The 14,018-nt window shown below is 35.6% G+C and overlaps 1 long non-coding RNA gene across 6 annotated transcripts in view; it reads right to left on the reverse strand.

Annotated features, from left to right (window-relative positions):
• Positions 1–412: 412 nt before the first annotated feature.
• LOC121082992 overlaps positions 413–14,018 on the reverse strand; it is a 67,204-nt gene continuing 53,598 nt past the window's right edge. For 2 of the 6 annotated variants that reach the window (XR_005826202.1, XR_005826204.1), the window contains exons 6-7: positions 11,669–11,751; positions 413–9,397 (exon numbers count right to left, since the gene is read on the reverse strand). This is a non-coding gene — a long non-coding RNA (uncharacterized LOC121082992). The remainder of the gene's footprint in view (positions 9,398–11,668; positions 11,752–14,018) is intronic. The other 4 variants (XR_005826203.1, XR_005826207.1, XR_005826206.1 and 1 more) reach the window with 4 other exon arrangements.

Consider the following 14,018-nt stretch of genomic DNA (forward strand, 5'->3'; position numbering starts at 1 on the left):
AAATAAGTCCAGTTGATTTATTCAATGCCTTTGTTGGCCACTGATATATGGCTTTTACCTTTGTTTGAAAATGTCTGCTAGAAGCATTCAGGGCCTGTAATATCTAGGGATTTCTGAAAACAAACAGTTTTCCTGAGACTTGCACCCCAAATATTCATTTTGCATTTACAGAGTGAGGTACATTCATCAGACTGACAGCTTCATAGAAATTCTGTACTTTGGTTTGGTTTTTTGTTTTGTAGTGTTTTGGGTTGGGTTTGGGTTGTTTTGGTTTGTGGTGGTTTTTTGTTTCCTTAGTACAAAAATGAAACAAACGTCATTGTACAATTTAAAAAAAAAAAAAAAAAAGTAGAAAGCTTTAACTGAATTTGTCACATTTTCCATAAATTACTTGAGACACACAAGAAGATAATCTGGTCTTGCAGTTTAATGCATGGGAAAGGGGAGACAAATGTAAGTCAGATATATGTCCCAAAGGAAGCAATTCGATAAAGCAGACATAGAGTTCTCCTAATCCTATAAGGGACAATATGTGCCCTTATCTGAGTCCACACTGACTGGCAATGACTTTAACACACAGCTCCCTCTGGCAGAAAAACAAGTTTGCGATTTCTCAGTACTTTGCTCCAAGAATAAATTTTACTGATTTGTTTTTCTTTCTTTCTTTCTTTCTTGAAATGATATATTAACTTCTAGTTTGTGCTGTATTATTTTTTTAAAGATCAGTACTGTAACTGAATTTAAAAAATATTTAAAAGCTCAGTAGAAAACAGTATTTAGTAGAAATTTCAATGACATAGTGCACAAACATAGTGAAAAATATTTACAAAAGAAATGAAGAAAAGATATTTTTCTACCATGTGTAACTTGAAATTTAATCCCAAATATGCTTTCAACACTGTAAGATCTTTTTATGTCCTCCCAAAAAGAATGTCTTTTGTATCATGGAAACGGGAGAATTTATATTACAGGATACCTAATGCCCACTACAAAAATTCACTAAACCTTGTTCTTTGATAATTACCCAAGGAAGAACATACAAACAACAAGAAATGGAAAGTACAACAATCCCCACTTCATGTTCCTATCTTCATTCAGACTCAGAAAAGTTAAAAGGAAGGGGGAAACAGTAATAAGCATACATCTTGTCAGCTGCTTCCTTGCCATAGCTATCAGATTTATGTAAACCATAAACAACAATAGATTGTAACCCATATGAAAAAATGAAAAAGAGGTCAGTGGGAGAGTTTCAGCTGATTTCCACAAAGCAAGGATTCATAGGGCCACAGAAACATTGTTAGAGATGTCTGGATGTCAGCAACGGCAGCCTTTTGCCTGAAACGGGGATGTTAGATCAGATTTCTTACAGTGTGCTAGAGAGATGTAGTCAGAAAAAGGTATCAGTGATTTCATTAGGGTGTATGGACATTAAGATTATAAACACACATGCAATATACAAAATGCCAGCATACTCCTAGTAGGAATTATGGGATTATCATTCCAAATTTCCTGATGCATTTTACAGCCTTATTTCAGATTTTAAACATTTTCTTATTTTGCTATCTCTTGGAATAAAAAAGCAACAATAAACTATTATGGTAATTTCCTGTAACTGAAATGTAAATGAACAATTTCCATTGATTATTGCTAACAGCAAGCAAATATTTGGAGGTAGTTTTTCAAAATAACTTAAAATTTTCCAACACTGAAAGTCCATTAGAGTTCCAAGTTTTCTAAATTAAGAGAATGAATTGCAAAAAAAGTAATTTTAATGGAAAATAATTACATAAAATGTCATTGAAAAAAACATGAAAAAAGAACTAATGAGATGTATAATCATCTTTGTGAACTACACTCAAGTTTGGTTGAAAGTTTAAACTTTTATTCATTATCTGATATTTTAAGTCGGAAATTAAGAGAGCCTAAAATTCTCTATTCTTGTCCATTTTCTCTCTTTCATCTTTTGCATTTGTTTGCATAATACAGAAGAGCAGCAGGGCAGAGTAATTACGGCAATCAGTCTTTGAACACATTAATCTGCACTAAACTGCAGGGAGTAAATGATGCAGAAAGAAATCCAGCAGAGAAATATTTCTTTTGTTTGTGGCAAATCTCATAACAAGTTTAAATCATGCTAGGGCAACTTGTAATTTATTTCATGGTTTCCTAACTATCAGCAATTAAAGTACCTGGTAAAAATGTTTGATTTGAAGAGGCTTATAAAGCATTTGGTTTATGTTATCTAATGAGGATGCTATTGTAAACAATAACAAAAACTCCTCTTTGTTTACTTGTATGGAGAATAATTCTTGTTAATCACTATACTCTTCCAATAGACTGTAACTAAAGATTTCCAATAGCAAATCAGATTTTTATTTTGCTTTTCCTTTCATTCTTTTCAATCTTGTTCTTATTTTGATTCTTAATCTCATTCTCCATACAAATTTCAAGTCACCAAGAACAAAGCTGAATTCCATTGGGAAAAAGAATAATCAAAACCCACCTGCATAGAGATGAAATAATGTACCACTCTCAGATCCAGCTGATGGAATTTAACTAAATTTTCAATGTAAAAAGAGTAAGTGTGGGGTATTTTTAAAATTATTTTTTCTTCTTTTAAAATTGCTTTTTATTTTAATTTATTTTCATTAAACCTGTAAAAAAGAGATCACAGAATGATGAACAATGTTTTATATCAGAGTTAAAGGAGGTATGATAAAGTGCCATGAATTTTTTCACTTCTTTTCAATCTCCCTGGTTCTCTCATTTGATAAGAAACAAACAGTAAAATTTTGTGCAAGGTTCCATTCTCTACATTCTCAAAATATATTCCCTGTCTTTAGATTTGCTATGAAAATGTTGCCCATCAGTATGAGGGATTTTGTTTTGTTCTTTTTTCTAGAAAAAGGCATCATATTGTCTTTAGCTGTTCAAGTTGTAGCCTAACTTGGTTCAACCCAAATTGGGTATAGAATTTCAGTCAGTGTTGATATTCTGAGCATGGACGCAAAAAAGACATACTGTGTGCATAACTTGGGAGAAACACTCCCCACCCCATCATTGAAGCCAAATAATCATGTTTCTAATGAACAAGTAGATCACTGAATGAAACAATAGAATATAGTAAAAGAATATTTATGTTAATATTGCTGTATCAGCCTTTGAATGTGCCCTGTGTTTTCTAGCTATTTCAGAAATCTGAAGATTCTCACACTGAGCTAGTTACACATAGATCTCATGTACAGAATTATATAGTTTCTAATAAATGGCTTGTAATAAGTAGCTTAAACTGTGTTGAGTGCTGTGTGTTCTCTCCTAACAAATCTGAATTTTCATGCTTGCTTTAATGGATGTTTTATTAGGGTTTTGTTCTGAGTGTTAAAGACTTATGTAAAATACTGTCATGTTCATCATTGTTTTGGGACAATCACTTGATTTCACCCTCCCTCCATAAGCAACATGCTAACAAAGGAAGATTGTGTCACATTAAACTGATACCACTTTGATAAAACAACTGATTTTCTAAACAAGGGAATGCCAGTAGTACTATCTAGATTTTACTAAACCATTGGATTTAGTACTAAATATTAGACTAGAAAGCTTTAGCATTTGTGTAAGATTTGTAATGTATAAAATGAATAAGATTTTTTTAAAAAAAAGGAAAGATAAGGCTGGAGAGAGGTCGCTAGTAAAGTTCCTAAAAAAAATTTAAACCTTGAAAAAACTTGAAAACAATTCTTAACGACCACAACACTGAAAAGCAACATTATATTACTCTATTTGTTGCTGTCACAAATTTAAAGGAAGTACTGCCACTAAAGACTGATAACAGATTGCAAAAAACTGAAAATACTATGATTGCCTTGAGGATTGATCATATAAATGAGAATACTTTCAACAGCAGAAAAAGCAAACTATGAAAGAAAATGGTGCTAAACCCATGAATTCTTAATTTAGAAAAAACCAGAAAATAAATTTGTAAGTATATTTTTTAATGTTATATATGTTATCTAAAACCAATGTGATTCTTCTGCAGCCAAGAAAAGAGTGAATAGATGACATATCAGGCATAATACTTTCAGTATTGAGTGCAAGGCATTAGTAGTATGTCATCTGTAATATTTTCTACCGTTTTATCATTCATAGTTAATAAAAATCAAGAAAGTGAATGCAGGCTACAGATCTAAATGACCCGCTTTCTCAGAGAGCAAAAAAAGGGACTGTATAGGAATATAATTACTGTATGTACATCTATACATGCAGTCAGGTAAACATGGGAGGAAGGCATTTGAACATACAAAATGTATTTATCTTAGAACTTAGAGAATAAAACCTTTCTAACTGGAAGGATGGCCAGGCAGTAGAATAGACTGCCTAGGAAAATGCTGTCTCCAGCATTAGAAGGTTTTAAGAGACTGGCAGACATCTGTCAAGAATAATTTGGGACAGCTTATCTTGTCTTTGGCAAGTGAAGTGAAGTGAAGAAGATGACATGTCTAAGTTCCTCTTTTGAGTCTCTCAAAAACTTACCTTGAACAGGTTATCTTTTGTTTCTAACTCTTCAAGTCAACTAACAAAAAAAAAATTTAAAAAATCTAGCTTGCTACATCTTGAGTTTGTTCACTGTTTATTGCAGTGTCCCTCTAAAACCAAGTTTTCCTCATCAAAACCTCCAACAGTAAAGAAGGCAGACCACACACCTTCATAACAGCTTGGTTCACGATCTGCATCCTACACTGTTATTCCTTTACTGTACATCACTATACTGATACAAGACCGTGGGTCTAATGCCAATCAAACATTTCACATCCTAATGTACAAACTGTGTACTTTCTTTATCAGGATGGTGCTTCATCTATCTTCTTTGGTTATTCTAAATTCTGCTGTAATGTGAGGGTGGTGATAAGGAGAGTTGGAATAACTGCCTGGAGTAACCTGAGTCTCAAAAGTACACAACAATTGATAAAAACCTTGTTGCCACAAGTCGTATTAAATGTGACCTTACTGAAGTCATGACTGAAAGAAGAAGGTATTTTCTGCATTGACAAGTGGGTGAAGAAATCTTAGAAGTGATCAAATATAGCCTATGAACTTTGCTATTTGCATAGTCTTGGCATGCAATTAACATATCAATAATATTATACATATAATTCTGAATTTTTAATTCTATGCATCTATGCATATACTGTTGTATTTTATGAAAAGAAACACAAAAATTCTCATCTAAATGAAACGTCATAAAATCAATAAGGTGGCTGTACAAAGGACAGAGTGATGGCATGAGGAAAATTCCTCGTGTTATTGGCAAAGAAAACTCATACTCAGAAATATGTTGTTATTGACTATTGACTTTTATAAAACCAGAAACTGGTTACTATTAAAATCATTGTTCAAAGAAGCTGTCAGATTCAAAACCCTGCATGCTTCCTTACTACAAGCTCATACATATCACTGCCTGTGTCACCACGATTTGCGGTACCAGTGGGTGTCACACAGGCTGACAGCTCAGTCAGCTGGCTGGATGTCACCGGCTGGGTCTCACAAACAATGCAGGCAGCAGACCACTCACCAGAAATGGCTTGTCAGAGTACTTGGTAAAGCAGTGAGTGGAGACCAAGCATCTGAACGATGTTTCAGGTGCAAGACCAAACTCACGCTGATGAATTGAAGGGGAAATACCGTAGGACATGCCACACAAAATGCTCAGGGAAAGCCTTCAGCTCTGTCAGGAGCTGTGTTCAGGGGCAGTTTGATAAAATGGTAGGTTTATCAAGTTGCTCTTAATGTAAGCATCATCCAAAGGCATTAAGTTGGAAGCATCAGCAACTATAACTGTTTAGCATACAATTAAAAAAGAAAACTTCTAGAGTTCTGTAAGAAAGAGTTGCTGGGTAGGGAAAGTTAAAACCTTAAACAAAGGTTGAATCTTAAACAAGCTGTATAACAATGTTTATATGTTAGACTGCTACAGTCTATGGCCCTAAGATGAGGAATGTTACATCATTCTACCCTGAAAGTTGACTGTTAACTGAACAAAAATAATTGGATCTCAAGCACAAACATTTCAAGAGTGCATTAAACCATCTGTTTGCCATCTCTGAGGAAGTATTAAATAACATTCTACGTTTCCCACACAGAGCATCTGGTAGCAACAATCAGATATACTGGAATGTTTTACATCTCCTGTGTGGATGTTTTGGGAAATGGCAACATGAGCTCAAAATGCACTTGCTAAAATATTGAGAAATGAATGTGATGTGAAAAATGACCTTTTACAGTTTACTTTAGAGGTACCTTAATATTCTTAGTAATGATATAGTGGCATAGAATGTCTGTGTAACATAGATATTTTTCTCATAGTATTAAAATAGTAATAATAACAATGAAGACTAATGACTCATTTTATAATATGTATAATATTGTATAATATATAGTTGTATTCCTGAACTTTTTGCAGTCCAGTACTAAGTGCCAAAAATCAGTCTTCAGCTTTTTGAGTGTGCAGAAATGTATGAAGGTAAGAATTAGGCTACATACTAGTAGAAGTCGCACAGTGACGTCTATGTCTCCGTTTGGGAAGTATTTTCAATGCAAACTGAACATATCTTGTAGCAAAGGCTTGCTATTCTCATTCCTTTTGGATTCTTACTTCCAAGTGGGAGGATAGATTGGCTGGATTCTTGGCTTGGATGGAGTTGTGTAAAGCGGCAAAAAGCAATTGCAGCTGTAAAAGAAATGTAAGAATCAATTAGCAATTTGAGAAAGTGAAGAGAGCTGTGATTTAGAAGAAAATAAAAAAGGATCTCATATTAAAGAAGAGTGGCCCTTGCAATCTTTGAGAAAACCAGGGAAATGAAAGTTGAGTTCTGAAGATTTTATATGTGTATTGTTGTGCACATTGCTGGACTTTACAGGTATAAGTTTTAAGGTACTGCACTTACAGCTGTTATTTTTATAGGAGATTTCTGCTCCACACAAGGAGGATCCAGTCTGTCATACTCAAATTAAATTTAGCTTGCAATATGAATGTCCACTGGAAAGTCCATGGACTGGCCAGGGTAGAATAACAATTTCCACCCTATTTGCTAAAACAAGACAGGTAAAATTTCAGTTGCATAACCAAAAAAAAAAAAGAAGAAAAAAAATTCTACTGCTTTGTGCTTTCAACAATAAGAAATTGTCCACAGCAGTAGATTCTTCAAGTTCAGGTATGCTGGTGGTGTTTTTTTTTTTTTTTCTTCTGTTGCTCTTCTGTGGCTTTTCCCCATAAGTAAAAATATACTTAAGCACATAATGCCTTCTGATTTCCAAACAGCTTTTAGAAGAAAAATTTCTAATGTTTACAGTAACCATGACAGAACATGATAAACAGCAAAAAGTAACATAAAAGTATCAATCAAATGGACAAATCTGAAAATGAGAGATATTTTCTATTTAGAGTCATGATTTCCTTGCATAGCTGAGAGAAAATATAGAATAATTTCATCCATAGTTGTGCTCAGCAAGACTAGTTTGCTGTGGATGAAAGCAGTTATTTATCTGTGTATGGTGGAACAGAAATCAAGTTCAGAGGAAAATGGCCTAGAAAAAGGTTTCACAGAGGTGGGAATCAATGCTAAGCCCAACTTCAGACTAGATTTCTGCTGTGTATTTAAATTTTCCCAACATTCAAATATTTGGGCATTTGGGGATTAAAGATAGTAAACTCTTTTAGGTATAGTTACACTTCATCTCTACCACATGTGTTTAGTTTCTTATTTGGAGAACTATCAAAATAATAAAAAAATTATAAAACTCTTTTAGATATCGGCTAATGGACATATGGACAATTTCTATTTTCACTTACTCTGGATTCACAGCATTGCCAAGAAGCAACCTTTCATATCAGCCATGGATAGGAAAGATGAGAAAGAAACCGGTTTACCTTCACATAAAGGAATTTTCTGTTTTGCAGTGATTATAAAACATATGTTACACTTTGCCCAGTTGTACATACATCTTAAAAACAATATTGTTTAGCATGGGAACTACATAACACCTCTAAAGAAATTCTCTATTATTATTTGTTCCTTTTCAGTGAACTATGGCAAACAGCAGTAATGCTGTACATTTCACTTCATGCTTTTTAGAATTGTTTCCTGGGAGCACAGTGGCTGGGGGTGAGATCAATGAGAGACCTGAGAGGTATGAGACATGGCCTGTATTTAAGGACTGGGGTAAATGAATTGGCTACACTACTGAATGCCTCAGATCTACCTCATGAATTACTGCTTTAATGGAAAATAGTCATGCATATTCCCTAAATTATACTAGGCTTGATGGAGGAGTAGAGCAGCATAACAAGTAATAATTAATTTATAGATTTGATATGACATGTAGTTGAGACTCATCATCTTCACACATTTAAGCATTAACTGCTATGTCCCTATACAAATTATAATATTAAATAATTATTTCCTGTTAACTTATTTTTTCTTTCTTGAGGGCACTGTGTACACATGTAAGTATGGTCTCAGCAGAGGGATAGAATCTTATTATTTCTAATGATAATTACAGTAATGGTGAGGATAACTAACTGAACAGGCTTCTGTTCTGGTCTAAACAAACTGCACCTGATGAACAGATTAGCACAGAAATGGCTTTCTGTTAGTTACATGAAGTAAAAAATAAACTTAGGCTGAAGGTTTTAAAATTTTCTTTCTGGCTTTCTTAATTCTTCAGAGGCAGGTCTGTTTGACTATCCTGCAGTCTTTGTTTCTTTCTTTAACAGGCAAAAGTTACTGCAGAAATTCACCCTAGTACAGATCCAGATATAGTCTGACATAAAAAAATGCTAACCATACAGGGGGTCCTAAATTTGTCCTGGTCCTGGTTTGGTCCTTACTTGGATATACAATTAAATGAAGAACAGCTTACTGATTAGGAGCAGCTATTTGCATCTACTGATCTCTTCTGCTGCATTCATGTTTGTATTTGCTGTAGAGTTTAGTAGGAATATTTATAACATTTTGAAAAGATTTAGCTCTGCATTTGTAACCCTATTTCGGGACTGTAGTACATATGGCTGAGAGATGATTTTAAAAAGAAATGCATATGGTGCAGTTAATGGGTTTAAGGAATGTCAGCTTTCTTCTCAAACTGTCTTCAGATCTGGACACACGAAAGAGTTACTCCGGGCACCATGCTGGCACTCACCAGCAGAACAGAGATGGTTTCTCCTCCCGCTGTACAGGAGGAAAAGCCAGGCTGGCTACTGCCGAGGAAGGATGTTATGGTGTGGAATGAAGGAAAAATAGCAGCAGCAGACCTTGTTTTCCAGGGGTCCTCTACTGGTAGTCTCTTCTGTTATTCATACTGCTGATAAACTTGAACCAGCTCTGAAAGTCTTGAGTCCTACCTGTCAAACCTGGGGAAGACAAAAGCCAGAATATTGCTTTATTTCTGCTACAGGATTCATACCATGTTTCTGAATGTCACATAACATTTTTATGACATACATATACTTTACATTTACATGGTGCATAATTATATAATAAGGAATGTTTTACTTCCTTATGGCCATCATGATAACCAGTCATGAGTCTTATGTAAATTCACACAGCAGTCGAAAATAAAGCAAAAGCCAGTGTTTTAGCCTGCAATCCAAGTCACTGAATTGCTTAATCTTACACATAAAATTTATTAGACTTAGAGAACAGAACACATTTTTGGCCAGGAATTACAAAGGCTCATTGCCAGTTCATTATTTCTATCATTCAGTCATAAAAATTGGTATATGCTATTAATATGCTATTCACAGATACTGGATGCCAGAAATAATCCTGGTGTTAAATCAGACTTCTTGAATTATTCATTATGTCCTCTGTAATATTATTTTTGCTACTCAGAGAGAAACAAGCACTATTACTACTTTGGGAAATAAGTCATATGCAACAGTATTTGTGTTTTATGGCCATGTGATGAAATTTCTAAGTTTTGATATAATTAAAAGCAAAGCTCTGTGTTACTGCAATGGTGATGCTAAATTTAATGTTGAGAAACTAATTAAAATGACCAAAAAAGTACAAGATCTCTTCTTTAAGATCTCCCCTTTAAGGGCCCTGATCCATAAAGCAATGTTAACCAACGTATACCATGAAACAAATATATTTTGCAGTATATATTTTTAAAAACATAGATTTTAAGCAATAAGAATGCCATCTGGTTCAGGGTTAGTTACTTGGCTATTGTGACTAAAAATCTGCAGTCAACAACAGAGAAGGGAGCAACATGGCTAGCATGACATCTGATCTTTGACTCTTCAGTCCAAATAGTCTTGTGCCACTCAGCTGACCATCAGTAATTTCTACCTAAATCTATAGTGTTATTCCTACATTCCCCTGGCCAGCAGAACCACACTGTCTCTTGCTATGTCCCATAACTCAAGCTTTGTCCTACACAAGATCATATTTCTTACATGTAAGTGTGAAAACTCATTTTCTTTCTCAGTGGGACTGCAAATATAGTATTTAAGATCTGTAGTGTTATTATTGGCAGCATTTTATTTAACCAAGGAAAGTATTTTTTACCATTGTGGTTATTTGGTTTACCTCACTGCTAGTGCAATCAAAATCAATTCATATATGTCACTATCTGTATACGCATAGGAAATCTGTGTTTTAGAGTTTAATTATTTTTAACTCAAAGCATCAAGGAATTTTCATCTTGGAAAGTCTTATTTGTTTCTCTTTTCCTACAGAAAGTCTGCATTCATTAAGCAGAAAAAATTAATAACTGAGAAGCATTGATGCAGAAAAGTGAAAAAAAATGCTTCTTGAAAGTAGCTTTCATGCTCTGAACAAGCTTTCTGTTTCAATTTCTTTCTTTCCCTCCCTCCCATTTTGAAATCATTGGAAGGATAAGGTTATTTGTGGTTTTATCAAATGCCTTCTGCCATACTGACTGTGATGTATTTCCTAACCTTTACTCTGGCTTTGACTGGGTGATCCCAGCCACTGTATCAAGGGAACGGCTCTTCTGCAGCAAAATTACATTTTGTCATACCCAGTTGTTTGGTTCCACATTGTGATAAACTAATCAGAAAGTTTATGCATTTTTAATAGAAGTCAGGAAACAGTGAAATTCATGGCATCAAAGAAAATTTAATATATAAAATGAACACTGACTATTTGCCAATATGTTGGGTTTTGCAGGCAAAGATTCTAATATATTTCTGTTTTCTTTTGTGACACTAACTGTGCAATGTCATCAGATGAAAGTGTTTCTGGGTATTTAAAAAGCTAAGCAATAGGCTAATGTGAAAAAAGAAAAGGGATAAAGATGCTCAAATGTTTATTGCATAAGTTTTATATGACTGCAGCAGGATCATTTGACAGTGCTTCATCTAACTGCAAATGAACCACACTAGACATGCAAAGCTATCATCAGCACTGAAATAAAGAAAAAGGAAAGGGAAAAAATATAATATCATAACTATATTGCATAAACACTCCTGCTCAACTTTTTCATACTGCAATTCTAGTTTTTATTATTTATAATATCTTCAAAACCAGCAAAATACTAATGCAGAATATTGCAGAATTTAGGCTGGAATGAAAAACATATTAAAAAACCCAACAACAACAGCAGCACAAAAAGAGCTGATAACTTAATGTAGAAGATTCCCTACCTGTCTTTGAAGGAAAGGCATCTCACAAAAGCTCTTTTTGTACCAATACATTTAACAACTAAGTATTCCTGGAAACTGTATTCCTTTCAGACAGAATGAAATGAAAAGTCATCTGGAAACCAGTAAAAAGCCTCTTTATTTCTTTGTCATTTGTGTTTTGCAAGATTTGTATCAGGCAAATGTATTTCTGTTTACACGTAAGCCTAGCAAAAATTAGTTTCAAAGAAACAGTTATAAGTTACAGTCACTGCAAGTTGCTGGCTGTACTCTTGCTGAAAATCACTTTATTCAATGCCTGATATAAGCGAGTGTGACCGTGTTTGTTACTGCCTATACTGTTTGCCATAGCAGAGTACAAACGCCTGCTGAAGTCGAGCCCACCACATTTTTTTCTTGTGAAGGCCTCAAAGTCTGTTTAGAGTCAGAGAACTGTGTCAACACTGTGCTCCGGTAATCTCATTCCTGTCAGTGCTTTCCAATAAAATACTCCCACTTGCCTTCTGCACATCCAGCAGGCAATGGGTAGTGGTCATGCAACTCCTACACTGACTTCCAATGTTTGGTCTGAATTTATGTAAGGACACATTTGAGAAAACTTGTGATCAGGAAGAGGTATATCTCAGGACTATCTGAATTTTCTGCAAGGAAAGTGAGCCCTTGGCAGGGATACCGGGAATACCTCATATCTCATTCACCCTTGGATGAGTCTGAGTAAAATGTAAAACAACTGGAAAGCTACCAAGAGGAAGTAATACTGTGCATGTGGAATATAGGGAAGTTAGCTGGATGCTACGGAGATAATTGGCAGTTGAGGTCAATATTTCTGGGTATGTATTTGGATATCTACCTGAAACTGCCATGGCATAGTGCTGCGTGAGAAAATTGTTCAGTGCTCTCTGTGTTGGCCCATGTTTGGCACATGTTACATAAAGAAACTTCAATAAAAGTCTTCAAAAGCCATTTAGATGATGGGTCAGAATGCCTTTCCTGCCACAGTCAGCCCCCATCTTGCTCCCCTGAGCCTGAGGATGACTTAGGGCTAGACATGGATTGGTCAGTGAGGGTCTCTCTCAACCTTAAGGGCTCTGACAGATGCTATTTCAAGGCTGCTATCAGCCAGAGGCAGTAGTGGTTTCCTACAAAGATACCATGTTGACTTTTGCAACGAGGAAAGATTTTTAAGTCTCTTTTATGAACTTGATGCAGTAAGAAAAAAACTCAGCACATTCAGCTTTTTAAAATTCAACAGCATTGGCCCCCGTGAAGCTGAAGACAGACTGGAATATCTCCTGCCTGATGGCAGCATACTGCTAAAGAAAAAAAAAAATAAAATTCATCAATAGAAATGTGAAACCAGGTCTTGGACTTGCAAGTGTTCACAAGATACCAAATAAGTTTGCATTTTGAAAGCTTGGAAGATGAGTTCTCTGAAATGAAGATATTTTTTTGATTTCCTAGATATTGCCTTTTACAGTACAAAGAAAAATTTCAACATTAAAACATGTCATAATATCTTGGAGGAGTGTGTAAAGTCTCAGGGCTGCAGGGAAGCCTGGAAATGGCTACAAGGAACAAAGCAGGAAGCACAGGTGAAACAGGTCATGGTAAAAGATCTTCCACCACTGAGCACTTTTGTCAACAAAATATTGAATTTCCAGCCATTTGTACCAACCATGCAAATAGTGCAACAAATCAGAAATTAAAATGCATATGTGAAGTCAGGAGAGCAACGTGATACGGGTGAAGGTAAGGCATCAGCTCTGTCAAGTGAAGCTGGATGCAGTGGTCTTTGGGGACACGGGATTATTCCTTCCAGCCCCACTGGAGCCAGGGTTGGTCATTCCTCAAGCCAAGGGGGTTTCTTCGGCTCCAGTCCCATCCAGCCATGCTGCTGCAGTTCCCTCTCCTTAGGTCCTACAGCAGCAAGGCTGAATGTATATTGCCACTAGACACATACACACACAATATACAGAGAAGGCTGCAGAAACCAGCACAGAGAGCAATGCCTTTGCTGGCACTTTAGACGGGCTGGGAGACCCACATTCCTGCAGAATGGCTGGGGCAGGGACTGACAGCCCCATGCTGGCTAAAACAGGGCCCTGGGCAGTGGGGGGGAGCCCCACTGGGGGCTAAGCAGGGACACTCAGAGCTGTTGGTGCCCTCAGGGCTTTGACAAGTACAAAATGGAAGTATTTATTTCTCCAGTCTTACATATATGCCTAAAAGTTATTTGTCATTTTACTAGAGAGGTAGATATTATCAGGAATAATTGCTTCCCTCAGCTAAACAGGGTAACAAACATCCTCACAATAAGACCCACAGTACAGTAAAGCCAAGTCTTAAAATATAC

The sequence above is a fragment of the Falco naumanni genome, chromosome 2 (genome assembly GCF_017639655.2).
Source record: "Falco naumanni isolate bFalNau1 chromosome 2, bFalNau1.pat, whole genome shotgun sequence".
In the NCBI taxonomy this organism is placed as follows: domain Eukaryota; kingdom Metazoa; phylum Chordata; class Aves; order Falconiformes; family Falconidae; genus Falco; species Falco naumanni.